At 38.6% G+C, this 27,689-nt stretch overlaps 1 protein-coding gene and 1 long non-coding RNA gene across 2 annotated transcripts in view; one reads left to right on the top strand and one right to left on the bottom strand.

Annotated features, from left to right (window-relative positions):
- Positions 1–269: 269 nt before the first annotated feature.
- Positions 270–25,799, bottom strand: LOC139044875 (uncharacterized). Its single transcript, XR_011502261.1, has 3 exons — positions 25,618–25,799; positions 24,445–24,638; positions 270–371 (listed from the first exon to the last, which is right to left on the bottom strand). It is a non-coding gene; the product is annotated as an uncharacterized lncRNA (long non-coding RNA).
- A 51-nt stretch (positions 25,800–25,850) lies between these two features.
- RHOH (ras homolog family member H) overlaps positions 25,851–27,689 on the top strand; it is a 42,068-nt gene continuing 40,229 nt past the window's right edge. Inside the window, exon 1 of the mRNA XM_014857199.3 lies at positions 25,851–26,218. The gene's annotated coding sequence lies outside the window, so the exon portion shown is untranslated. The remainder of the gene's footprint in view (positions 26,219–27,689) is intronic.

The raw sequence follows: 27,689 nt of genomic DNA, 5'->3' as shown, positions 1-27,689 counted from the left end.
CTAGCTCAATCAGTGGTCATGGGAGGAAGTACCTCAGTCAAAGCGTGTTTCTGGTGTTGCTACGTCAGCCTGACCTATTTAATATAAGATATAGCTATCTCATATTTGTGTATATGTTTCTTAATTAGATATTCACAGTGACCCTTCCACCAGGAGCATGGGGGAGACTAAAAATTCCAGATGAAAATATTTAAAACATTCTAATAGCATTGCATATTTCATAAGATAGTAAGGGCTTCAGCCAAAAATCTGAGTGAAAGGACTTAGAGGCACCTTTGTAAAAGGTTCCTCTGGTCCTGACTCACCTTGGTTTCAGTTTTCAGTCTTGTTGGGGAGCAGCAACAGAAGACAGAGGCCAGCATACCTGGAGACTAATAAGAGATACTCCATAAAGATGAAGGGCTTTATCCTCAGTGGGGATGATCAGAAGTAATTTTGCCCTCCTTCCCACTCCCAGAAGACTTCAAGGAATGTTGCTTTGGCACTGAGCGGAGCGAGAGACCAAAAAAAAAAAAAAAAAAAAAGTAAAATTTATAATCACTAGTGGCCCTCACAGATTAGCAGCCAAAATTATATTACCTACACAGTCTAAAAAACATCAGGTTATGAATTGAATTTAAAGAAGTCACAGCCTGCTAATGCCACCATTAGCTGCCTGGCAGAAGCAAATACAAATCTTAGAGACAATACACCCTCATCTTGGAGGATTTAAAAAAAGAAGTCCCACATACTGTTTTCCAAGGAAAACAAGTAGTTTAAAATAAAAAATAACCAAACACACGAAGATCTAATTCACCAAGAATGGTAACCACCAGAGACAAAAGAGCAGAAACAGACCTAAAAAAACTGTATTAGGAGTTTTCAAACATAGATTAAAACGTAACCATAAAAAGATATATCCTATCTTCTTAGTGACCATAGATGCAAAAATCCAAGCGAAATATTGGAAAAACAAATCCAGTGGTATATAAAAAGCATAAGGTATCACAACCAAGTAGGTTTATTCCAGGAATACAAGGATATAATTTACCACTTTAACTGAAGGGGAGAAAAAAAGTCATTTGATTAACTTCATAGATAAAGAAACAGTATTTGATAAAATTTAATACCTAAAATGATAATGCCTAGAATGATAAAATATCTCAGATACCTAGAAATAGAAAGGAGTTTCTTTAGTCTGATAAACAGTATTTTTTTAAAGCACAAATATCATACTTAAAGGTAAATTTATTGAAATCTTGCCTCCTGAGGTTGGGAAACTGGATATATAGGAAGAAAAGTCAATCTGGGTGCTTACCTAACAGTATACATAGGTGGACTCCAGAAGGATTAAAGACAGTTGTGACAGGTGAAGCTATGAAATTAATAGTACGTGTGTGTCATCAACTTTAAGACTCACAATGTATTATTTCTGGAATCGAGATGGTCCTTACTGTAGGTTATTTCTTACAGTTGCCATTGGCTGTATTTTTCACAATTAAACACCTGAAATCATTATGCATCTTTACACATGGCATCTGGGATTTCATTAAATATTATAAGTAATTTTGGAAAGCATCTTTTTGACCTGGGGGTGGGGAGCAACTTAAAACCCCAGAAACAAAAGCGTAAGGCAAAAATGTGAATTTCATAAAGTTTTTTGCCCAATGAAGAACATCATGAACGAAAATAGGAGAAAATATTTGCAATGTCTGAATGCCAAGAGGCTAATTCTAAATATAAGAGAAACTCCTGTAAAATTAAATCCCAATAGGAAAATGGTCAAAGAATATGATGAAGCAATTTACAGAAAGGGAGACTCCAAAAGGCAACAAGCTAATAAAGAGAATTTATTCCTAATGAGAAAAATAAAATAAAAATGAGATGTTCTCTCACACTCAGTCTGGCAAAATGGAAACCTGGATAATGCCAAACATTACTTTAATGCACCAGCAATGGGAGTGCAGACTCGTGAGAGAGCAACTTGTGAGAAACCTGGAGAGCAGTACTTAGTTAAATACAGTGGGCCCTCCCAGTCGGGGGTTCCGCATTCCCGGATTCAGACAACGGCGGATGAAAGGCCTAGGTCAGTTGCATCTGTACGGAACATGTACAGACTTTTGTAGTCATTATTCCCTAAATAGTACAGTATAGCAACTATTTACATAGCATTTACATTGTATTAAGTATTATAAGTACTCTAGAGATGATTTAAAGTATGTGGGAAGATGTATGTAGGTTCTGTGCAAATACTATGCCATTTTATATAAGAGATATGAGCATCTGCGGATTTTGGTATCCTTGGGGGTCCTGGAACCAGTCCCTCCCACCCCCGTACCGAGGGACAACAGTATTTATATATCCTATGACTCAGCAATCTTATTGCTGGGTATATGCCAAAGAAATTTTTACGTAGGTCCACAGGGATGATGCAGGACGTTGGAGGTAACGTAGGTCTTCGTCACTGGAGGAGTGTGAAATGGTTGATACGCACTATTGAGTACTATGCAGGAGTTAGCAGCAACGGGCATGATGTATACACAGCAACATGGATAAGTCTTAAAAGCAGTGCTGTGTGGAAAAAACAACGAGATCTATAGCACAGTACTATTTGTCAATTGTGCAGACAAAACGACAATGTATGTTTTACAACAATACATACAAACAGTGACACACATGGAAAATATTTTAAAGCTTGCCTGGGGCAGGGAAAGGATATGAAAATGAGGAATGCAGCAAAAAGGGAATAAATCAATAAAATGAGAGGGACCTTGCACAGACCTATGATGACAGTGTGCCATGAACTAGGGAGGATGATTAATTCAACCCTTTCCTGTGAAATCCACTAAATAAATAACTTGGTGGGCTAGGGATGGAGGGAAGCCAAAATCTGCTTCTTTCTAGGAACTGATGCTTAGTTTGCTTTGGATTGACTTTGCCCAGCTTCAGGAGAGCCAATCAACTGGCATCTGCTAATGCTGAAACTGCATGGTACAGCCAATGGTTACAGTAGTTGAGATCTCTTTCTGGGAAAAATACCTAGAATTGTTGTTCCCGGAACTGAACCCTGGCTAATACAACGAGGTCACAAATTTCTTACTCAGGTTAGTAAAGTGAAATAAAATAGAGAAGAGGTTATCCAGGATCTTAAGATATTTAAATCTTACTGGAAACTTCATGCTGCCCAGAAAACAAAGAAGACGGGTAAGTATATCTCTTGGGAGACCTGTGTTTGGCCATGGCAGTCAGCAATGAAAACAGATTTTTGGGTGTAGTTACACATGTTATAATTTTGACTAGTAAAGTTGTGGAAGCTGTTATCCAGGTGGCCTTTGGGAGGTTTCCTATTATCAGCTTTATATAAGCTAAAATCAACAGTCTAAGAAGACTAAAGCTCAGACTTAGAATTTATCAAGGAGAGACCCAAGGGACATTTTACCTGGCCTGCCATAGTAAGCTAATGACCTGGCTTCTCTTTAAGTGGGTCCTGGAATACTGCCTCTCTAGAGTACAGTGGATTACAAAGCTCAAATTGGATGGTACTGTTAGGGAAGATTTCCTGCCCTTGATGTCTAAATGATGAGCCAGTTTGTTTATCCCCGTTAACTCTTTACATGTGGACTCATCTGATTGAATGCTGAATATTAGGCTTTTGTTTTTGTTGTTTTGTTTTCTGATAGCTTCTACTATCCCAGAAAGGTACCTAATATATAGAATTAGGTACTCAAAAATCAGTGAAAATCAGCTTATATTGCCAAAAACAAAAGCAAATTGAATCTAAATCTGATTGAGCCTGTAGATCCAATAGCCAATTGATTGGAATTAGAGGACACAGGAATATGGGGTGCAATCACCACAATATGGACTGCAGGAAACTAACAACACAGTTTCTTCAAATAAATTATGAAGGGGGAAAAAAAACAGAAACGGAAGGGGAGCCTATACATTAAGACTTAAGAAATATATTAGCCCTTTGCAATCTATGGATCTGATTTCCTGGTTCAACAAAAAAAAGAGAAAACTTTTATGACAAGAGACTTTTTTTTTTTAGGGATGGTGATATTTTGGTTGTATTAGGAAAAACTAGTCTTTCTCCTATGTCTTTCTCTCCTGTAAAGGGAAAAACCCATTTCTTCCTCCTATGTGTTTCTTTCCTCTGTGTCTCCTTTACCGCTTATACAGAATCCTACACTTCTGGTCACCAAATGTGTGGAGGTTTTCCCATCACACTGAGCAATTCTCTACAATACCAGCTGGGTGTCCTACAATTCAACTCAATTCTGACACTGTCTACTCAGAGATAGCATCAGATTCCACAGGTTAATGACTCAGTCCCACAAGATTGTGCCTCCCCTTCAGATGCCAATCGTAAGTAGTAGATCCCCACTTACCACTTCTGTCTAACTGGGCCACAAATCAGGTTCCATGACCCTGTCCTCAGATTTGATTAATTTGCTAGAGCGAGTCACAGAACTCAGGGAAACACTTACTTATGTTTACCAGTTTCTTAAAGGATACAAATGAACACCCAGCTGAAGAGATACCTAGAGCGAGGTCTCGGAGGAACCTGGGCATAGGAGCTTCTGTCCTGTGAAGGGTTGGGAGTGCATCACCCCCCAGTGTGGATGTGTCCACCCGCCTGGAAGCTCTCTCAACCCCATACTATTGGGATTTTATGGAGATTTCCTCATGTGGACATGATCAATTATTACTGTTTCCAGTCCCTCTCCTTTCTCTTAAGGATGAGGGGTAGGGCTGAAAATTCCAATCTTCTAATCATGGCTTGGTCTTTCTGGTGATCAGCCCCCATTTGGAGCCCATCAAGAGTCACCTGAGTAGAATGAAAGACGTTCCGAGTGCTCTTACCACTGAGGAGTTTACAGGGGACTTGGGAGCCCTGTGTCAGGGATGCAGTCAAAGTCAAATTTTAGAACGAGAGATGCTCCTAGTGTTCTTGTCACTTAGGGAATTACAAGAGTTTCAGGAGCCCAGCGCCAGGAACCAGGGCCTGAGACCAGTATATATTTTCTATTATCTCACAGTGGTTATATTTTTAGAAGAGTCTTTACTTTTTGAAAATGATACATGCTGAAATATTTACATAGAATGATATGATGTCTGGGGTTTACTTGAAAATAAGATGAAGTGAGTCAGGCTACTTAGGAAATCAGATTGGTCTGAGTTGGTAAATATTGAAGCTGCAGGTTCATTATTCTATAATGTCTACTTCTGAATATATTTAAAACTCTATAATGGAAAGCATTTTTAAAAAGTTGGGTAGAAAGCTTGGAGAGGTGGACTCTAGACTTGGCTCTGGGTATGACTTCCAGAACACTGCAGAATAAACCTGCCGTAGTAGCTGCCGCCTCTGCCATAATTAAAAGGTGAGGAATCAGGAGGCCACCATGGCACCATTGCCACAACTCACTCTCTACACACCCAGAGCTGGTGACTAGGCACCTGGAAAGTGTTGAAGAAAACCTAACCTCTCCATAACTTGACTTTTTAGCAAAATGAGACATTGCAACAGATAGATGGCCTCTAACTTGCTTCTGCCTCTTGAATCTCGTAAGAGTGTATCTAATTGGTGGAAACTATTTTATATCCAGATTTTTACATGCCAGAGAGGTCTAAGAAATTTAATTTTAAACTTTCCAGCCTCTACCATACAAAAAGTTTCATTAGAAAAAAGTGGAGCTGGAGGATGAGTTATCAAATGTCCATATTTACGACACATGGTACTTGTCAAACCAAGCACTAGAAATAAAATGGGTTGATGTATTTATCACAAAAGACTTGCATGTCAACTGAGGTATGTAGAGGTATGCCAGGGAGTACCACAAGTCCAGGGTCAACTTAGCATGTTTCAGGGGCATTAATTGTACTCAATGGCAAATAACGCATATTATTATTTTATATACTTTATTTCATATTAAAACAAAAATGAATAAATTGTGGAGAAGAATGGAAAACTTTGCCTTATTTTTTAAGATAAAATAGTAAAGTTCAGGCCGGCCCCGTGGTGCAGTGGTTAAGTTCACATGTTCTGCTTCGGCAGCCTGGGGTTCGCTGGTTTGGATCCCAGGTATGGACGTGGCACTGCTTGGCAAGCCATGCTGTGGTAGGTGTCCCACATATAAAGTAGAGGAAGATGGGCACAGATGTTAGCTCAGGGCCAGTCTTCCTGACCAAAAAGAGGAGGATTGGCAGCAGATGTTAGCTCAGGGCTGATCTTCCTCAAAAATAAATAAAAAATAAAGTAGAGTTCAAAGAGATTAATCTTCAGGCCATTTACCTGGACTGCCTTTCCCCAGAGCAGTGGTTCTCAAACTTTAGTGTACACAAGAATCATCCACCAAATGCTCAGCTAAGATACAAATTTCTGCCTTCCTTCAGACTTCCTGATTCAATCTCAGAAGGTTCGGCCCTGAATTTTAAATAAATACCCCAGATGATTCTAATGCAGGGGGGCCACCCCTTAAGAAATGCTACCCTATTGAGATAGCCTGCCACAAAGGCTTTATCCTTTTCTTAGCTATTCAAGGTACCGTTCCTTGCCTTCTACCCCAATCCTGGTTTGCAGGTCCCCAGCTGTAATCCACTCTGCCACGGGAGATAGAAAGAAGTATTTACTCCTTTAAGTTTACACTCAGTAACTTATTTAATCCTCATAACAATCCAAGGAGGGAAATTGAGGCACAAAGAGGTTAAGCAACTTGACTAAGATTACGTAGATAAGAGGTGATGGAACTAGGATTCCAATCAAGGCAATCAAGCTCTATAGTCTGTGATTTAACCGTGATGTGTATTACCTCTCAGCAATGGTCCAAGAAGCTCAGACTTACAATTTGTCCAGGAGAAAACCATGAAACATTTTACCTGGACTGTCATAGTAAGCTAAAGAACCTTACTGCCCTCACTGGCAGTCTCCTCAAAGCCCATCAGGCTTCCTTAACAGTCTCTTCAAGGCCCTTTAAGTTTTCACTAATTTCCTCCTCATGGTCCTTCCAGTTTCTGTCCACTGCCAAGTCCCAAAGCTACTCCCACATTTTTAGGTTATTTTTATAGCAGAACCCCCTTTTGGTTTCAAAATCTGTATTAGTTATCTATTGCTGTGTAAGAAATTACTCCAAAACTTAGTGGCTTAAAACAACAATAAATGTTTATTATCCTCAGAGTTTCCCAGGATTCTAGGAGTGGCCTAGCTGAGGGATTCTGGGATGGAGTCTTTCATGAGGTTGCTGACAAGATGTCAGCTGGGACATCAGTCATTTGAAGGCTTGACTGGGGCTGGGGAATTCACTTCCAGGGTGGTGGCTCACATGGCTTGTAAGTTGGTGCAGGTTGTTAGTGGGAATCCTTGATTTCTCCCTATATGGGCCTCTCCACAGGCTGCTTGAGTGTCCTTACAACATGGCAGCCTTCCTCAGAGTGGGCAATCCATGAGAGCAAAACAGAAGCTGCAATGCCTTTTATGACCTAGTGTTGAAAGTCTCGTACCATTATTTCTGCCAAATTCTATTTGTTAGAAGCAAGTCACTAAGTACAGTCCACATTCAAAGGTAGGGGAATTAGCTCTACCTTTTGAAGGGAAAGAATGTCAAAGAATTTGTGAACATCTTTAAAAGCCATTGTGTCTACCATATGCCAGGTACCGCTTGGTACTTTGCAAATGTATCCAATATAATCTTTATAACCACCCTTTGGGGTAGGTATTATTGCCCACATGGCAGAGGTTGTTGGCTTACCCGACAGGTAGTCTTCCTTCTTATTATAACAACTCTGTTTGTTCTCGTATCTGGTGGCAATGTGCTCAGGAAAGACTGACCTCTCTCTAGCCCCAGAGGGTGAATTATGATTGGTTGAAAAGGCAATCATGACAATCCCATTTCTCTTTGCCAGTGATTGGTTAAAAGGTGGATATATGACCAAACCAAAGGAACTTGAGGAGAATTCTACTAGGAGGGTTCTAGGAAAGGTTTTCCTTACTAATATAAAGAGGCATGTGAGAGGAAGTGTACCCTTCTTCAGCAAGACTTTATGTCTGTATGTGATGCCTGGAATTTTAGTCACCAATGTTGTAACAATGAAAAGATAAACCTAAGGCCCAAGCCAATGTGCTAAGATTGGTGGCACATAAAGAGGAAAGAACTTTTGTTCTTGATGACATCATTGAGCCGCTGAATTAACCCTGGAACAGACGTTTAGCTGTCTTATTATGAGAGACAATAAACTACTTTTGGTTGGATTTTCTGTTACTGACAGTTGAAAGCATCCTAGTGCATATACCCCATTTTACAGATTAGGAAACAGATGCTCAGAGAGATTATGTCACTTGCCCAAACTATCCCAGCTAATGAATAGGAGAACCAGGTTCCAGATTGTGATCTGTATATTCTACCTTGTTTATTGTACCTGTTTACCATATCAATTTGTTTATAGTTATTATTGTTATTGTGTCGCTTGTTTATTGTATCATTTAAGTGATTTTTCCCTAGCAATTCTCAGAAGTCAGGGATGAGAAACAGAGACATCAGTTGGGTTAAACTGGGTTAGTGATTGGCAAACGTATGGAAGAAAATCAGTGTGGGAAAGAAGGGAGAAGGAATTTATGGTGCTGTATGCATGAAGTTGAAATGGTTGACTCAGAGATACAGACTGGATAAGGGGCCAAGTGGAATCTAGAGGGGGCTGATAGACTGGGGAAATGGAGGTGAATAGTGAAGGTACGGTGTGGGTAAAGAACAGATTCAGAAAGTGTGAGGGAGAGGGAAAGTGGAAGGAGGTTGTAGGAAGGGAGAGAATTTCAGAGTTCAAGATATTAGGGTTGTGGATATTTGTTCCCAACAGACTTTGATTTGTGGCTGAGCATGGAGATGATGGTGATCAGAGTGGAGAAGGTCACAGAACTGATATAAAATTTCTGGATCAGACATTTTATGTACATATAGCCCAGGAAGGTGATAGGTAATGGAGTGGAGAGGAAGATTGAAAGTCAGTCTGCTGAAAATATGGATGAATTAAAAAATGTTTTCTTTATTTGCATGGTCCCACATCCTTCACACTGATAGGATCTGACTCAACACAGCCCCACTTTGAGGAAAGATTTATAAGGATTATTCTGCCTTAATCTACTGTTTTGCTCCTAGAGGGATGAGATGGATGCAGTCATTGGGAGGAGCTGAGAGGATTGTGGGAAATGGACAGTTTCTCAGGCCTTTCTGAAACAATTCTTTGCAGTGGGATTTCACTGTTATGGTTCAAGTCACTTCCTATTCATTTACCCCTCTGAATATATGAAAACCAATGAAATATACATTAGAAATTACCCATTATTTTGGATTATCTCAGTTTCTCTGTTTATATAAACAACTGAGAATTGATGGCGCTCTCCTGAATCTCTTTGTTAAGATTCTGAAGTGGATAGAGCTGTACAGTAAGAAGCGCTCACTGTCATTTTAAGCTCTAGGCTAAGTTTTTCTCTTCATTCTTCTGTCTTTTCTTAGGTAAAATTAATTTCTTCCCTTCAAAATTAATGTCTGGCATTTGGTTACTTAGGAATCTATTTTTAAAATACCTTATTAATTTTTTATTACACTTGTGAAATGAAATTATTAACTAGAATTTCTGAATATAGTTTCTCCCTTCGCCATTATATTTCTTGATTCCTATCCTTGGAGTCACGTTAACAATTTTAGGTCATGTGCCTGAGATTTCACTGTAAACTAACTCAAATGTTTTTAGGAAGCAGGCAGGATATAAATCAATCTATATGTTTAAGGGAAAAAAAGCAGGGTGCAAAAGGGTACTTACACTATGATCCCATTCGTGTTTTTTATAAGGGGTATATGTAGATAGATCCACTTATATATTGTCTCTCTCTTTCTCTGCACACACGTGTACACACACCCACACACATACATACATGAATGCAAACCCACACATGAAGTGGACAGAATAGATCCCAGGTTCCTAATGACTCAGCCCCAGAGGGTATCATGTTCAGAAGACAGTAAAAGTAATTCTACTCTTTATTTGTATTCCTCAAAGAACTTATATGAAACACTTGTATTTTATGTAACACAAGTTATATAAAACATAACTTGTATGAACACCTCTTTACGTCTGCATTCCCACATAGTCTTTCTGTCTCCCACTCTCTCATATTCTGTAGATACCCCAAAACCTCTGGCACCATATTTCTTACTTGCCCCCTTTCACCAAAACCCTCCCTGATACCTCTGCCAGTGACAGGCTTCATCTGTCACCTCTCCCTCTTTCTTTCCATTTCTGTTTTTCTTCCCCTATAATGAATAGGCCTGGGCTTTTTGGATATAAATCTCCTACCTCAGCTTCTTTGTTTCTTCCCTTAAAAGCCCCCCCACTCCGCCATTTGTCCTATCTGCATAATGAGGCAGTGGGAGGTAGGAAGGTAGGAGGTGGGAAGGGGTCAAGGGTACAAATGTCAGAATTTTTTTATTAGTAGATAGGAGGATGGAAAGAAGCTATGAATACTCCCACAGTAATCATTTTTGTCCCTGTTACACATGAAGAATTTCTGAAAGGTTCTATAAAAAACTCTGAAGAGCAGTTGACCCTAGGGGTCGGCCTGGGGAGTCAGAAGTAGGAGAGGGAGATTTTACTTTCATTGTCTGGACAGATTTTTAAAAAACTGTGTGCATTGCTTTCCGAATATTATTTTTTTAACAGACATAATTAAATTATAGATGCATATTTTAAAATATAGTGAAAAATGTCATACTTGATAGCGTGAATTATCTAGTGTGCAAATTATGTATATATTATTATATTTCACTTTAGGCCACTTTCTAGTATCAAATGTTACAGTCAGATAGTTTAGCTGATGTCTGTGATGATCCAGCACTATCAGGAAATGCATTAATATACCTTTTCAAACTCTTAAATGTTTTAACTGATTAAACAGTTAATGGCAACTCTGGTGTATGTGTATATTTATGATTATATGACCAGGGAGAAGGCTATGTAAAGATAAACAGCAGGTAGTTAACTGAGATTGAGGGGCTAGATGGAGGCCAGAGATAAACAAGAAGATAAAAGTACACACATACCTACCTACATACATACAAATACAAGAAAGTGCTAGTAGATAAAAATATGGAAAGTGGGTGTGGCAATGTTGCATGTGTATCTGAGTTCTAAAGAACAAAATTTAGAACAATAGAAAAGGCTGTGATATGGACCAGATGCAGTGAGCTTTACAAGCTGCATTATCTCTATGGAGCTCTTGTAATTCATTAAGATTGGGGAATTACCAATTGCATTGCCTACGTTAACAGAAATAGACAACTCAAAATGATAATCCTGTCATCATCAGGGAAGATAATTTTGTTTTTCTTGAAACACATTTCTCCCTGAATTTTATCTTTGCTCTGCTATTATTCTAAAAATAATATTGTGTTAGCAATCTTTCTCCTTAGTGGTGTAATCTCTGACTTATGGGGCCAACGTCTGAATTGGTTACATCCACTTTATGGTTTAAAAATTTTAAGTGTACCTAGTTATAAATGATAATGGAAGGATTACTTTCTGATATCTAAACACTACATTCCTTTTGATGTATCAGTATTGCTTTTTGTTTTTGGAAATACTTTATTATGTGTGATTAAGTGATATATCTGCATTTGTTAGCTCATGTATGGGTACCAATTATCCACACCTTTCTTTCCTCTCCTTGCTTGCTTTGAGTTTTCTCCTAATCACTAGCACTCTGAAGAGGTTGGGGAGAGGAAGAGAAGAGTCTGAATGCAAACCCGAGTACTGTTGCTTTGCTTTGTCTGGAGTTCTTGAATAAGTCTTGCTGGCATGAGGCTTGAAATCAGCATTTAAGTGGACATCAGCCAAGGAGTTCACTAATGTCCCAAACCACCCAGGGTCAAAGAGACCAATTCCTTCTGAAATTGTGGGTGACTGTCTTCCTTTTAGTCCTTTATAGATGGATTCTCTCCCCAGTGTCAGCAGCAATTTAGAGTGGAGTATGATATATTCGAGGACCTTATTGCAACTTTACCACTAGAGGTCAGAAATTAGCCCGTGAATCTGGCACAACTTCATCAAGAGTCCTGGTAGCTAATGCTTTATGTATTTTTCATTTGGTTCATGCACTTATACAAACTTACCACCCCAATGTAAGTGTTCATTGTGGTAATACATTTAAAGATTACAGATAAAACAGAAAATGAACTAGATAGACTTCTAGTAAGGATACGTGCATGAGGTCAGCAGACCTCATCCATTTTTGTGCTCTAATTGGAAATTGTTGACTATATATATATTTCAGCTGTATCTTTTTGGCCAGATGCTACCAAATGAGATCATTTCCTGTTCAATAGTTGTATCAAGTTATGCATTAACTTAAATGATTGAGTTAATGTGTCACGGTCCATTTAAGACAGTGCAACCGTATTTCAAATATCCTCATTTTGATCAATGATGTCTTTCTACTTTAGTTCCTCTTTGGTGCATCGGAAAGGGATTGGAACTAGATAATAAGTGATATGAAATGTATTTTTTACATGTTTACAACTGAAAGATTTAATTATTTTTTGGAACACCTTTGAGATTCACTTTTAGTATTTCAGTGAAAGCAGATTGGCGCATTTTATTTGGTGGTGTCCAGTTTAATGATTGTATCAGTTATGTTGGGGTTTGGTAGAGGCGTTTAGATATGTTTAGCCTGTCTGGCTGGGTTGCATATGTAAAGGACTGGGCTTCTACTTTTCTCAGGCTGTCTTCTGTGTCCTTGGCAAGCCCTTGCAAGGTGAAGTGCCAGATACACCATCACCGTCATTGTTTGCTGTGCGCCTTTCCCTGCTGCCAGGAACTGGACAGGAAAACAGTAGCCGAGCTCAAGGAGAAAGCTGCCAACCCCCTTGGCAGGGTGAGAGTGGCATGTTGTAACTTACCTATTGCTGCTGTGATTGGTGTTCCTGCTACCCTTCCTCTCAAGGATAATGCTGGGTGGCAGTCCCCATGCAACACAGCCAGAGAAGCAGTTCAAGGCTGTCTGATGACATTTGGATTTAGTTTTGGATTACCCTGTAAGATGTGAGTGGGTATTATGGGTTGAATCGTGTCCTCCCAAAATTCATGTGTTGAAATCCTAGTTCGCAGTACCTCAGAAGGTGATATTTGGAGGTAGGGTCTTTACAGAGTTAATCAAGTTGAAATAGGGTCATTTGGGTGAACTCTAATCCAGTACACTGGTGTCCTTATAAAAAAGGAATATTCGCACACAGGATATGCATAGAGGGAAGATGATATGAAGAGACACAGGGAGAAAATAGACATCTACAAACCAGGGAGAATGTACTGGAACAGATCCTTACCTCACAGCCCTCAGAAGGAACCAACCCTACTGACACCTTGATCTTGGGCTTCGAGCCTCCAGAACTGTGAGACGATAAATTTCTGTTGTTTAAGCCCCCCAGTCTATGGTACTTTGTATGGAGGCCCTAGGAAACTAATATAGTGGATTTAGATCAATTCAACTCAGCTGTGTGTGTAAGTCTGTGACAGTCACCATTTTACTACAACTTTCCTAACAATATATGTTATGTAATCTTCCAATATCCAGCACGTGGCCTGACCATGATAGTATTAATGTTTCGTTACTAAGTAAATGAATGATTATGTTGACTCTCTGATGTTTCAAAGCTAAGAACTTTTTGTCTTTTTGCAAAAGCACCACCCAGTATTCCCTGCAGGTACCGCTGGGAGTACGTCCAGTTGACACTTCCCTGATGTTGTCTATTTTCTCCTCCAACTTCCATCCCAGTCACCACCTACATCTAGCTCTACTCTCACCATCAATAGAGGGCATCCCTTGCAATCAGGCCAACTTCCTTTTGAGCCCCTTGTTTCCTCAGAGGGGCCGGTTTAGGAAACCTGTCTGCTATCCCACCTCAGGAAATTGCTCAGATCCTGGATGCGAGCCAATCGGTAAGCCAAAGTTGCAAAAGGCAAGGCTGCCCTAATGCCAAGGACTCTCTGGAAGGTACTCTGTGATGACAGAGTCCTTGCTTTGAATACAGCTGGAGGAGGACTCAAATGCAATCTCTACCATGTTAGGTACTGTGGGGATACGGAATAGCGGGAAAGCACGTAATTCCTATACTATGAGGCAGCATTTATGGTAAGTACTACAATAGAGAAATGGGGACGAGGCTATAGGGAAACAGAGAAAGAAGCTTATTTTGATTGGAACAGCTAGAAAAGGCTTCATGGAAGACAAGCACCTAAGCAGGATTTTGACAGATGGAGATGCAGGTAAATGTGCTCTGTGTGAGGAGATGGTGTACACAAAGGTTCAGCGATGGTCAGGATATTCCCAGCAACACCTTCCCTTGTGAAGTGAGCCTGCAAACAGGCTAACGTTCTGTGGGAATACGCCTGTGTGGACCAGTTAGTTACAGTCCAACTGTGTGCTCATTGTATGGAGCCTGGGCCAGACTCTCATTAAATATTTTGAATATCACCCCTACTGGTAAACCAACGGTATTTCCTTTTCTCTTTGTTATAACTTTCTCCTCCCATCTCCTCCTCTCTCCTCCCTCCCCCCATCTTCCTTTCCTTTTCTTTCTCTAGAACTGACTGTAAGAAACAGAAGGTGCAGATTTGAAGTTTACCCATAAACCTCTCTTGATTTATTTCTGATTATAAAAGCAACAATGCTTCTGAGAGAAACACTGAAAAGCCAAAAAAAAAAAAAAAAAGTATAAAGGAAAAAATACCCTCTCCATTACTCCCATTAAAAACAAAAGTCTGCTAACATTTTGTTGATTTTCCTGTCTAATCTTTTTTCTGTGTATATAAATTAAACATTTAAATAGTTGAGATCATATTTTATATATTTTTGTACCCTACATTTTGCAATAAAAGTTAAAGCATGCATCATTTCTCATAGTATTAAAAGTAGTTATAATAGTATAAACACACTCCATAATATGGATTACTGTAATGTAATTTATTTTCCTGTTGTTGGACATTCATGCTGATCAAAGTTTTCATCATTAGTCATATGATGAACATCTGTCCCCATTTCTAATTATTTCCAAAACTAGATTCCTAGATTCCTTTTCATCTTTTATTACTCCCTTCTTCTTTGATTAGATCATTGTTTATCATTCAAGGAGTAAAAAGAATATAATTTTGACCAAAAACTTCCAAGGTGATTCGAATAGGCATACCCCCTGTCCCCAGCTCTGGTTAAGAACTGCAAGATTAAGACAATGAAACCATTCTGTGGTGACTGGGAGAAAATATGAGAAGGACAGGAGCCATAACAGAGGCCCGAATAATTGTGACATATCTTTTTTCACTGAGTTAACTTTAATTATCCAAGTTCCCTGCGCTTGCATCTAAAATTCTCAGTTGAAGCAGATGTCATCAACATTAGGCCTTGTTCTTCTGCCTTCCAGAATTTTCCTCCAATTTCCAACCTGGAGGGAAGGGGGAAGCCTGGGGCAGTGCCTGGCTGAAGCTCAGCTTTGAAAATAGAATTTGTACAGTATTTCAGACTTGGGTTGCTTATGAAAGGAAACAGTTAACTAGGTTCTTTTCAGGATATTGGGTGATCTGGTATCATGCAGCGAGAAAGAAGGGAGGAAAAGAGGTAGTTCTTCGTTGCTTTGTTTTTTAAAGACTTCTTGCTCAACTGGAGGATAGACACAGTGTGAAGATATCTGACTTTTTAAAGTCAGACAAATGATTTCATTATCTCTCATCAGGTCCCCCATTTGCAGAGTGTAAGACTTTGGCTCTCCTTAAGGCTGCTCCTGGTTCTAATGTTCCACCATTTTCTCCACAGTCATCTTGCACACAGGCCTTTTTTTGAGAGAGCAACTCTTCTTTTATAAATCGTGTGTAGTCTAGATGTCTGCTGGGGTCACCCTGTCCTTTAAAATTCAAATAAAATTGCCACAACTAAATACTTGTATTATGAAATGACAGTAATTTAAAAGAAAAAGTCTAAGCATTTAACTTAAGCAACCAGAAAACAACACAATAAATCAAAGAAAGTAACAGGAGGATGAATTGTTTGCTCAGAAATGAGTACAATCTAAAATCAGCCTTTACCTTTTCTGTCTCCTGTCAGTATCAATGCAAATGAAGTCGAGAAAATCAGAAATCAGTGAATTGGAAAATAATAACATAAGCTTTGGTAAGTAAAACCAAAAACTGTTCCTCAAGATATATAAATGCTATAGAGAAAACTCTGAGAAGACTCATCAAGAAAAAGAAGAGAAAAGAAAAAAAATTCAGCTTTAGGCACAAAAAAGGTACTCACAGATACGGAAGAGATTAAGGAATTGTAGGAAGAACCAGTGGTACTCGGGCGGCATGTGCCTTTTGTGTAGATTTCAGTGATTATTAACAAAACACGGGCACGCTTTATCATTGTAAAAACAATGAACAATCTTGGTGTTCCAGCTATAATGCTTCACAAGGACAATGGACAGGCTCTCGAGATAACTACATAAAGTTGCTCAGGAATAAATCAAAGTTTTTGGAAGGTTTGAATATAAGTCCCTGCAACTTGCTAAGTGTCTAGGCTGAATGTATAGGGAAGAAGCCTCCTTTGACTGGGAATGGCCCATTTGCCTCTGATGGGATGAGGCAGGTTTGTGCAGCTGCTGTTTGAGAGCCCTGTGGGCAAGACTCCCATAATTCCTACCTTAGGCTCTTCTGTTTGCTCATAACCTGCTGTGTTTTTGCAGCTGGTCCTTCTGTTTGATTTGCTGTGTGGCACTTTGCCCTTCTCACCTGCAGTCTTCAATTTTCCGTCTGTCTTCAGTTGCAGAGTTTCATTTTCACTGATATGAGCAGGTGGCAGAAAGGTTAAGACTATTTATGAGGATTGGATGCATTTCTGGAGAATTTATTTATGGGGCACGTCAGAGATTAAAGCATTTTGGAAAACTACTGTCATTAAAATGTAGCAAAATAATAGTAGCTAATGTTTATTGAAACTTGCCGTGTTGCGTGGAGTCTCCTGAACTCCTGGTATGTGCTAATTTAATCCTCAGAACAACCCTCTGAGGTATGGATGCTTATTGTTACCCAACTTCACAGTTGAGGAAAGCAAAGCACATAGAAGTTAAATAACTTTCCTGAGGTGGCACAGCATAATCAAGATTTGAACTTAGGCGGGGTGGTGCTAACGGCTGTAATCTTAACTAGTACGTATTGCCGTATAATTTTGAAAGAATGATAAATCATAAAATATAGGGAAATATTGTTTACATTTTGGAGTGGTAAAGTCTGTCTAAGCAATCTCTAAAATCGGAAACTTGGGCAAGGCAAAAGACACCATGAACAAAATTAAAAGACAAATAATAGACCTGGAGATAATATTGTAAAATACATCTAGACAGATTACTGATATTTTTAATATATAAACAATTTTTCTAAATCAATGTGAAGACAATAAACCATTCAATAGAAAAAAATGGGCACAAGATATAAATATGTCTTTCAGAGAAGAAATACAAATAAATAAATACAGGTAAATATGGGAAAAGATGTTGAATCTCACTAGTAATTAGGATGATACCAATTTTCAGCTGACGAAAACTAGAGAGATTTATAACATCTGGTGTGGTGAGAGGACAGGCAAATAGGTGCTCTCAGACATCATTGTTGGGCTTCTCCAGAGTGTAATTTGGCAATATCTACTACAATAAAAAATACATCTACTCTGAAACCCTGCGAAGTCACCTCCCGTCACGTATTCCACAAGATTTAACTGCTCATGCACAAGTGCATTCAACTGTTACATGGTTTTGTACAAATACAGCACTGTTTGCAATAGCACAAAAGTGAATTTACATCAATATGGACTGGTTAGATTAATGATGATGCTTCCATATGGAATATTATGCTACCATTAAAGAGTAAATTTAATCTATTCGGGAAGATGTCCATGGCATATTTATTGAAATAAAACAAAAATAAGTTGCAAAACAGTATGTCTAGCATGACCCTATTTCTGGTATAAAGAAAACAATATGCAAAACTATATAAATATATAATTAAAATGCAAAATATTGTCTGTAAAAATCATTCCATATTGAGTGGGAAATACAGCATGTTTACCCGTTTTTCTGGGGATTTGGGGAAGCTTATGCTTATCATAAGTGTTGATTTCTGGCTTCCACTGAATGTACAGCCTTTTGGTGTTTCACTTCTGCCATTGTTTTATCTGCCTTGACCCCTTTCCCTTGATTTTCCAAAAAACTTTGTCACACCAGACTATTGTGTATATTAGATTTTTACTGAGAATTTGGTGGTGACATTAGGGAATTATGTCATAGCAGAATGCAACAGGGGACTTAATATTTAATATTAGTTATCTTTGTTCTTAAAACTCCTTTGGTCAAATCTTTGCCTCCATCCTCTCCCCTAAATAGTCATTGGTGGCCCTGGCTTCTCACTGTATTGCTAGCCCCCTCTCTCTTCTTCAGCCTCTGTTTTCCTTTGCATGCCAGCCTCCAACTCCCAACTTTCTGTTCATTTCTTCTGGATAGCAATTCAGTGACATTGTTGTCATCCCTCTTCTAAAAACATTTTTGCTACTAGCTTATCTAGTAAATTAATACATCATTTAGGATTAGGTTAGATTGTGTGTGACAGAAAACCCCCAAACAATAGTGGGATGTGCAAGGTAAGAGTTTACTTCTCTCTTTGATGCAAAGGAAACCCAGAGGTAGGCGCTCCAGGGCTGGGGTGGCAGCAACACAATCGTTAGGGACCCGGCCTTCTTCTGTCTTGTTTCTCCAAGCTCAGCTCATGGCTTTCATTGCATGGTCCAAGTTGGCTGCTCAAGTTCAAGCATCAGAGAAGGAAAGGACAAAGAAGAGAGTACCTCTTCCTTTAAGAACTTTCCTGGAGGTTGCTGGCACCTCAGTAGCCAAAACAAAGCCACATGACTACCTCCAGCTGAAAGGAAGTCTGGGGCTTATTGCCTTTATTCTGGGCTGCAATGTACTTAGTTGAGAATTATTTTCGATTACTGAGGAAAAGGATTTTGGGGAATAACCAGCAGTCTCTGCCACAACCAGGAATGTTTACCTTGTTCTCAAGGAAAGGCTTTTAAGGCTGAGGTAAGAACATGCACAGAGGCATGAAAGAGTGTTCACTGTGGCTGAAAGAGGAGGAGTGGTAGGAGATGGGGCTAGGAAGGTAGGCAGCGGCCATGTTAGAAAGGGCTTTGCAAGTCAAGCTGGGAAGTTTGATTTTGGCAATAGAGAGCCAAACCTATTCTTATATTTGATATAAATTCTTCCAGAGATTTATATTGCCTGTCTATATAAGGTACTTTATTTTATATTTTTTAATGTTAAAATTGTAACCTATGAGGCCCAATATTTAGAAAATAGAGGAACGGATAAAAGCAGTCTATTGGCAATCCTATTCCCCAAAGACAAGGCCTGTTAGTGGTTTGGGTTTTTTTCCTCAGAGTCTTTCAAAACATTTTTGTAATCAGAGTGCATATACAATCTCAGCTCCTATTTTTCTTTTCTTTTCATATAATCTTACATCATGAGCATCTCCTCATGCGGCCACACAGTCTTCCTAAATATTATTTTTAAATGACTGTATGATATCCCAGTAAAATAATCTACCTAACCATTCCTTTTTATTTTCCAGCTTTATTGAGATATATTTGACATACAATATCGTGTATACCTAACCATTTCTATATGACATTCTATACTGTTGGCCATTTAGGTTGGGTATTGGATAAGTTTTTTTACATTTTGTAAGATGTCGATAGCTTCAACTTCAGATTTTTGTTATTTGTTACTATATTGTTAGAAAACATTCAGTTTCAAGTATTAGCATAATTAACTGTGGCTTAGATAATACAAGCATTTAATTATCTCACATAAAAATTAAGAGGTAGTGAGTGAGTCAATGACGTCAGGCTTCTGGCTCTGCACCTCTGCAGTTTTCTTGGCTTTTCCACTCGTCCTAAGATGGCTGCTGTAGCTCTCAGAGCATCACGTTCTCATATGACAACACCCAAAGCATGAAAGGAAGGCAGGTGCTTTCTGACTGTGTCTCCCTGATCTAACTGGTGAGGAAGACCTTTCCCAGGAACACCCAAGACTTTCCCAAATAGTTCATTGACTAGAGCGGGATCACATGGGTACCCACAGCTGCAAAGGAAGCTGGGAAGCCAGGAACCAGAAGCTTCTCTTTCACTGTCTTAGACCGGACATCGTGATTCATCCCCTGGTTCAGGACAGTTTCCCCAACCCCAAATAGAGGTTCTTTTAGCAAGAAAGAAGACATGACTATTGGACAGGTAGTATCCAAGTTAAGGGTTAAACATTGGGACTTATTGTGGAGACAAAGAAAACCACAGAAATGATTTTTCAGGTGAAGTTCTCAAAACCTGCCTTATATTGCTACATGGGCTAGAATGGAGAACTAAGCCCTCAAAAATACAGCACTGTGATTTCACATTAGTTTTTCTTTTTTTTTTTTACATTGAAACCACATCTGCCTTTTTTTAAATAAAAAATTCCCAGCAAACCAAAAAACTGAAGTGAAACCAAATGCATTACTGAAGAGATTAAACTGTGTATTTATAGCACTTTATTAAAAACAGCTTGTAATGTTTATTTCTCTGATTATAGAGTTAATCCTTAGTGATTGCTAAAAATTTGCAGAGTACAAAAAATTAAAGAAAAAGGAGTGAAAAAGTTATCTCCAATTTCACCATTGAGACAATCATTATTATTTGTTATAATTATTTTTAGTCTTTCAGAAATATGAATAAATTTTTTTCATATAAAATTAGGATTTTATTGTACAGATACTTTAGTTTTCTATCTTACTCTTTAATAAATCTATGAATCTTTTAAAATAGCAGATTTTCTCCATTCTTTGCATGTCTCTTTAATTCAATGTGTACCTCTTATTATGATTTAATAAATCAATTTGGAAAAGTAGTTTGTTTTCTGGTAGGGAAAATGCTGTAGAAGTAAACTGATCTAGAGAGTTCTCTCACTCACTGGCTATCTAGCCTTACATAAGTTGTTTAACCTTTCTGAGTTTCAGTTTTCTCCTTTATAAAATGAAAGTTGCTGAGAACAATAATAATGCTTTTTGCTATTTTATAGTGATTTTGTGAGGATCAAATAAGATTATATACACAAAAGTACTTTGTAAGTTGTGTATTGAATCAGAAAGACAAAAATGCAAAGTTAAGAGAAAACTTAGTAATTCAATATTTTTCTTTCAGCACGTTAAAAAAAATCTCATTATTTTATAATTAGAAGATTAATTAAAAGACAGGAATTACAGAGAGCAAAATCAATTTTATTCTGTATTTTGAATAATAAATGCCATAGAGATAAGTTTGCCCCAAATTATGAAAGCCATTTTGTTTTTGGTAAACATTTAAAAACTTGGAAATTTTTATTTGGAAAAAATGTGTTAATAGAAATTTTGCTCTTTTAAAGGTTTATGTGGTTAAAAAATTAAAAAGAGTAGATATTTGTTTATGTCTAATCTTGAAATTTTATGCATAATTTTAAATGTCATTTAAACAGAAAGTGCTCATTAAGGAGAATTTACAAAAATACTCCCCTTTCTCCTAAATGATTCAATAAAATGCACAGCAATAATAATTTAGGTAATAATAATAATAGGAAAATAGCAGGTTTAGTTTGAAACCGAGTCTTGCAATCGTTGACTGCACTTGTCACAAACATGTTTTCCTCTAATAGGCATCGAGCATTTCCACTACCTCTTTCTTTTTGAGCTCAGACAGCGAGTAAGTTTCCCAGAAACCTCCTGCTTTTACTTCTGAGTACTCTTTTATCTTTCCCATAAGAAGAGAAAGCTGCTAGACAACCTAGGAGGTCTTTCCCAGCTGAGATTTTCATTTTAAGGGAAATTTAAGACAGGACTGTAATGCAAAAACCTCTGGAATCTCTTGTTTTTGGAGTGTATATGGAAGTGGAATTTGCATCTGCTTGGAATCATCTAAAAGTGACCCCATGTGTATAGGCTGAACGATGAGGAAGATGACTTTGCAAGCAAGGTTCAGCCATGGCTCAGTGAGTCTTCTCTGAAAATCAACTGCTATAAAATCACTGGTTATTATGCAAAACATATTGCGACTGAAGCAGTGACGGCGGTTTATGGAGAAAACTTAGGTAGCCTTGCTCAATGCAGTTAAAGAAAACAATAATTTTCTCAGCTGGTTCATATAAATAATAGATGCTTATTATGGAAAATTTGGGAAATACAGAAAAGGAAGACATAAAAATCACTGGTGTCCTGTCCCCCGGAGGTTGCCTCTTGTAACATTTGCATATGTAATAAGTTGAAGTCAAGTTCCAGTTTTGTGTCCTGCTTTTTTCACTTAACAGTATATTGTGAGCATGTTCCGTGTCGTTAAATATTTTTTGATTAATAGTGAGCTGAAATTGCCTGCTTCTTAGGCCTGAGCCACCAGCAACAAAGAAATGAAATCAGTGCCTTCTGAAGAAAGTGGTTACCTCTACTGCCCACACTTCCACTGAGTACATAACTGTTTCTCTCTTCCATTGAGTCCATAACTATTTTTCCTGAGAAGCAATGCCAACTGGTGTCAAGTCTCAGCTGGATGACATGATGTCTTGTTTCGGTTTTTATCTATGAGCCTAATTACAATTTATAAGTAAGTACAAACTTTCACACGGTTGTATCAGTAATAAAGTCAATGGAATTCACAATTTTACTTAGTTGACTCAACATTTATCATTTGAGCAAGTGGCTATTTTTCCAAGACAAGAAGTTGATTGGTAAAGAACAGGGAATATGCTAATCTGGATCTGGCTTCCCAAAGCTCTGGCCAAATTATTCCAGGTTTGCCAACTGATCGAATATAAATTTTCTATTGAGGTAAACACGAGCTTAAGGAATATGCTTTTTCCTGGTGAGCTTAAAAAGATCACTAGCTGATTTTCTTAACCATTTTTAAGACTGTGAGTGGAATCTTAAAACAAAAACAAAAAACTACATTCATCCAAAGTGAAAAATCTACACACATTCCGGGCATTGGTGCAAAAATTTTTAACATTTCTATTTGCAATTAAAACACTGCTGGTCTTATTTTTGACTCCTTGTGTTGATTATATGTTCTTATAAGACGTATTTTATTCATTTAAGAGACTCACCTGTTTAGATCATGAACTGACAAGCCAATATCAATTCTAGTTTTATGCGATTTTCAGAAGACGGTTCCAAGCCTCTTCTATAAATCAGTATATATCTGTAACAGCTTCCAGAACTTTATTCAGGCATGCATAGGAAAGCCATTTTTACACATGTCAATTTTACACATTGTCAGCACAACTATTCAGTAGTGGGTGAAATTCCTCTTGCCTATTTATAGGGAGGCAATAGCTAATAAAAACAGTATCTAAAAAAATATGTCTAAAATTCATGCCTTTATGCTAAAGCAGGAAATGAGAGGCATCTTAGAAAAAAAAGACAAAAGGGGCAACAAACTATTCTTTAAAAGTGCGAGGAACACGGAGAGGGCAACGGAAAATATTTCTGTTTTTTTGGATGAGAATAATGGCAGCTTTTGAAATTTAAAATCAATCTTTGTCAATGAGCCATGTGGAATTTGGGCAAACAGACTTGGGAGGTTACTGTACCCACCTGTTGTGAGAGAGCTGATAAATAATATTTAAACCATATTGCTGTATCCTGTAATCACAGATACCAAAGATATTGGCAAAATTCAGCTGGCTTCCATCATAAAGGAACGCAAAGATGGACTATGGAATCAGGCTGTGTCATTTATTGCCTGTGTGATCTTGAGTGAGATACTTAGTCTCTGTGCCTCAGTTCCCTCCTCGGCAAATGGAGATAACAATGGCACCTACCTCATAATTGTTGGGATGGTTGAATAAGAAAATGCATATGAGATGCTTAACTGGCACTTGTTAAATGCTCCATAAATGGTAGGCCAGGGTGACTATTATTATTAAGATATATGACTTGGTTAAAGAGATCTAAGGAGCAAAGAGTAGCACTTGAAAGACAAGGCAGCTTGTGTGACCCTGGAGTTTTCCACTAGGTTCTTAGCTCTGGTCATATTTCACTCTAGACGTCAGCAGTCCATCGTGAAAAGGACTTACGAGGATTCAAGGAAGAGACTCAGAGAGGACCAGAAAGATGGAGGAGTGAGCAGTTAAGTTCAAGGCTGGGGCTGAGAGGTGAGCAAGCCTAGGAGCCCCTTCCTGCCACGCAGAGCTGGGTGGTCATCTGCTCTCTCTCCCAGGTACGGGCAGAAGAGGAAGCAGGCCTCCCATCAGTGAAGAGAAGGCGAATGATCATTAAACCTGGGGGTGTATGCGGATGTTAAGGATCATTAAACATTAAAATGGCTAGTGGATGCTTTAAAAAAGAGCTTACCTTCCTCATCTTCTCACCGAGGACCTTTCTGACCACGTTATTTAAAAATGCATTCCAGGGGCTGGCCCCGTGGCCAAGTGGTTAAGTTCGCGCGCTCCGCTGCAGGCGGCCCAGTGTTTCGTTGGTTCGAATCCTGGGCGTGGACATGGCACTGCTCATCAAGCCACGCTGAGGCAGCATCCCACATGCCACAACTAGAAGGACCCACAACGAAGAATATACAATTATGTACTGGGGGGCTTTGGGGAGGAAAAGGAAAAAATAAAATCTTAAAAAAAAAAAATGCATTCCACCCAAGCTTCCTACCTCTTCCCTGCTTTATTTTCCTTGTTAGTAAGTAGCACACTGTAACACACTATATTACTAAATTATCCTGTTCGTTGCTTATCTCTGCAGTAGATGTAAACTCATGAGAGCAGGCTGCTTTATTTTTGTGCTTGTTATTGCTCACTGCTATCTCCCTATCACCTAGCACAGCACTTAATAAATATTATAGTTGGGGCCAGCCCCAGTGGCCTAGTGGTTAAGTTTGTTGCACTCTGCTTTGGTGGCCTGGGTTCGGTTCCCTGGAGCGGACCTATACCACATGTCTGTCAGTGACCATGCTGTGCCAGCAGCTCACGTACAAAAAGAGGAAGCTAAAAGATGTTAGCTCAGGGTGAATCTTCCTCAGCAAAAAAATAAAAAAATAAAAAATAAATTATAGCAAGTGTTCAATAAATATTTGTTGAATGTGGAAGGAAAGGGTAAATTCTCATTTATCTCGAGGTATTTGTAGTGTGGTGAGCAGATGACGTCAGAAGGCATTTCTGAAGATTCTGTGATTGTTCAGATTATGCGTAAGGAATAAAATACCATTAACAACTTGATTTAAAGGTTTCTAGACCCTTTTAAACTGTTGAGACAATAAACACATGTCATTAGAATCCTATGCACAATGTATAAACTTGTATGACTTTATTAAACCAGAATTTGGGCACTGGCAAAGCTCCTCAAATTCTGAGATTCAACAGTTATTATTTAAAGAGGGGACAAGAATGCAAGTAAAAATCTCCAGAAGGCAAAAGTCCAAAACAGGAGTGCTAATAACAGCCACCACGTATTGAGTGCCTGCTATATTCCAAGGAATATACAGCTTTGTACAAAACCCCTCCAACGTAGATATTATTATACCTATTTTCCAGATGGGAAGATCAGGGCCTCATCCTTGCTCACAAGTAGAGCTGGGAAGTGAATCTTGCTTTGTCTGAATCCAAATTTATACTTTCTCCAAAATTTCAGATTGCCTTTGGGTACAAGCTTCAACCTGTTCCCTCCAGAACGGTGCGAGAGATCTGTTATTTTGAAAAGATGGCAAGTTAGCACTCCCTGGGCCCTGCCTTATAACTGAAACGTTTGCAACCCCCACTCTGAGCAGGTGCGCCGAGTTGCAGTTACCCTGTGATGTTTGTGCCTAAACCCAAGATCCCTATCAGGGCAACGGGTAAAATATGAATGCGAGAAGACACAGTGATGGCCTTTTTCTTCCTTTTTTTAAAATAAACCAGTATTTCTACCTTGGAGCGAGTGCTGTGTGCTTTGGAGTCCTCTGGGAGATCGTGCACTTGACCCAAAGATGCTGCTTCTACCTTATGTGTCAAACCCCTCTTCTGGATTTGCTCTCAGAGCCCCAGGCACATTCTTTTAAATCTCTTCAATGGTAGCAAATCTTCGTCCTTTTCGGGTGGATTTGATTTTAGGAGACAGCCCTTTGGAGCTACATCCAGTGAATCAGGTGGGTGACCAAGCTGGGTTATAGTTTGAGTCAAAAACAAGTTGTGAATGGAATGCAGTGATCCTGGTTTTCTTTTACGGTTTATTAGACTGTCTCGGAAGGATATTGTAAAAAGGTTCTACAAGTGCTTTGACTCATGTCTGCAGTGTTGGAAAAGTGCATCAGCTACTAAGAGACTGCTTTGAAGGGTAATGGTCATCTGACTGCATCAGCTCTGCTCTGACAGTTAAAAAAAAGTTGTCCCATAGCTTTAGAGCCTCAGCCTGAGTGATTACTTTGGTTGCTATCATCTTCTGCAACAAGGCCTTGCATCGTTATGAATTATGGCTCAGCAATCAAAAGAACCAGGATGTAAATGTTTGCTAGATAAACACAGTTATACAGGGCAAGCAGACCAGGATACAAATGGCAGTTGAGAATGCTGAGAACCTAATATTCAGTGAAACAAAAAGCAATATGTCATGTTACATTAAAACAGTTAAAGAGAAAATAGGTGATGGGAATAACAGCAGGGGAACTGATCTTTTTATGGTTATGGCTATAAGAAGGAAGCTAGAAGATGTTTGAAATGATAATCTTATCTGGCTAGGGAGGGTGTTGTTTATAATGAATTAAAATGCATAAGGAGGAAATAATTCATGTGATTTCTAGCCTGTGACATTTCTAAGATATTTTAATATTTTGAATTTTAAAGGGCATTTTATATGAATGTATTTTTACACTGAAAGTGATACATCAGAATTAAGCTCTTTCTCTTACAAAGAGCAAGCATTTTACAATCCCCATCATGAAATCTCTCAGTCAGAAGGAATGCATGTTTTTGGTTTAATACAGTTATTTATCACTCAGTGGGGAGCTGGGTAAGAATACTTACAGTATGACTAATGCCCTGAGTTTGACACTCAAAGCATTCAGACAAGGCTTTGGTACATATTTCCCATCTTCAGAACCCACTGGAATATTTTATTTTATTAGGTGGCATGTCACAAATGAGGGTCTGTATAAACATTAAAAACTACCCATAAATCTACATCATTTCAGTTAATAAGCTAATAGTAAGAAAAAGACGAGGCATCTTACTACCCAGGGTAAAAATAACTTAGCGAATGATTGATATTGCAAGGTTTCCGAGATTTACGGTTTATTACAATTACCATTGTCGGTAAGGGTTCTCTCAGGTCTAAATGGCAGAGCACTTTTGCAATGAGCAAGAATACCACTTATGCATAAGTTCAGGGTACACAGATGGTTGTCATATTATTTAAAAATCCTCAATAAAAGAGGTCCTTGCTCTTAGGAGACTGTTAAAGAGAAAATAAGCTACTCTTCTGCCATATCAGAGGACATTTCAAACGAAGGTGTGTTGGGGGAAGGACGCCTTGATCCTTAATGCCTTGTGTTTGCTTGGGAATCTCAGAGGAGCCGGGCTCAGGGGACGGAAAATGGACCTGTGACCTCTGGGCTTGGGCTG

The sequence above is a fragment of the Equus asinus genome, chromosome 3 (assembly GCF_041296235.1).
Source record: "Equus asinus isolate D_3611 breed Donkey chromosome 3, EquAss-T2T_v2, whole genome shotgun sequence".
In the NCBI taxonomy this organism is placed as follows: Eukaryota; Metazoa; Chordata; class Mammalia; order Perissodactyla; family Equidae; genus Equus; species Equus asinus.
Note: the sequence above shows the minus strand (reverse complement) of the source record. Positions and strands in the feature narration are given on the sequence as shown.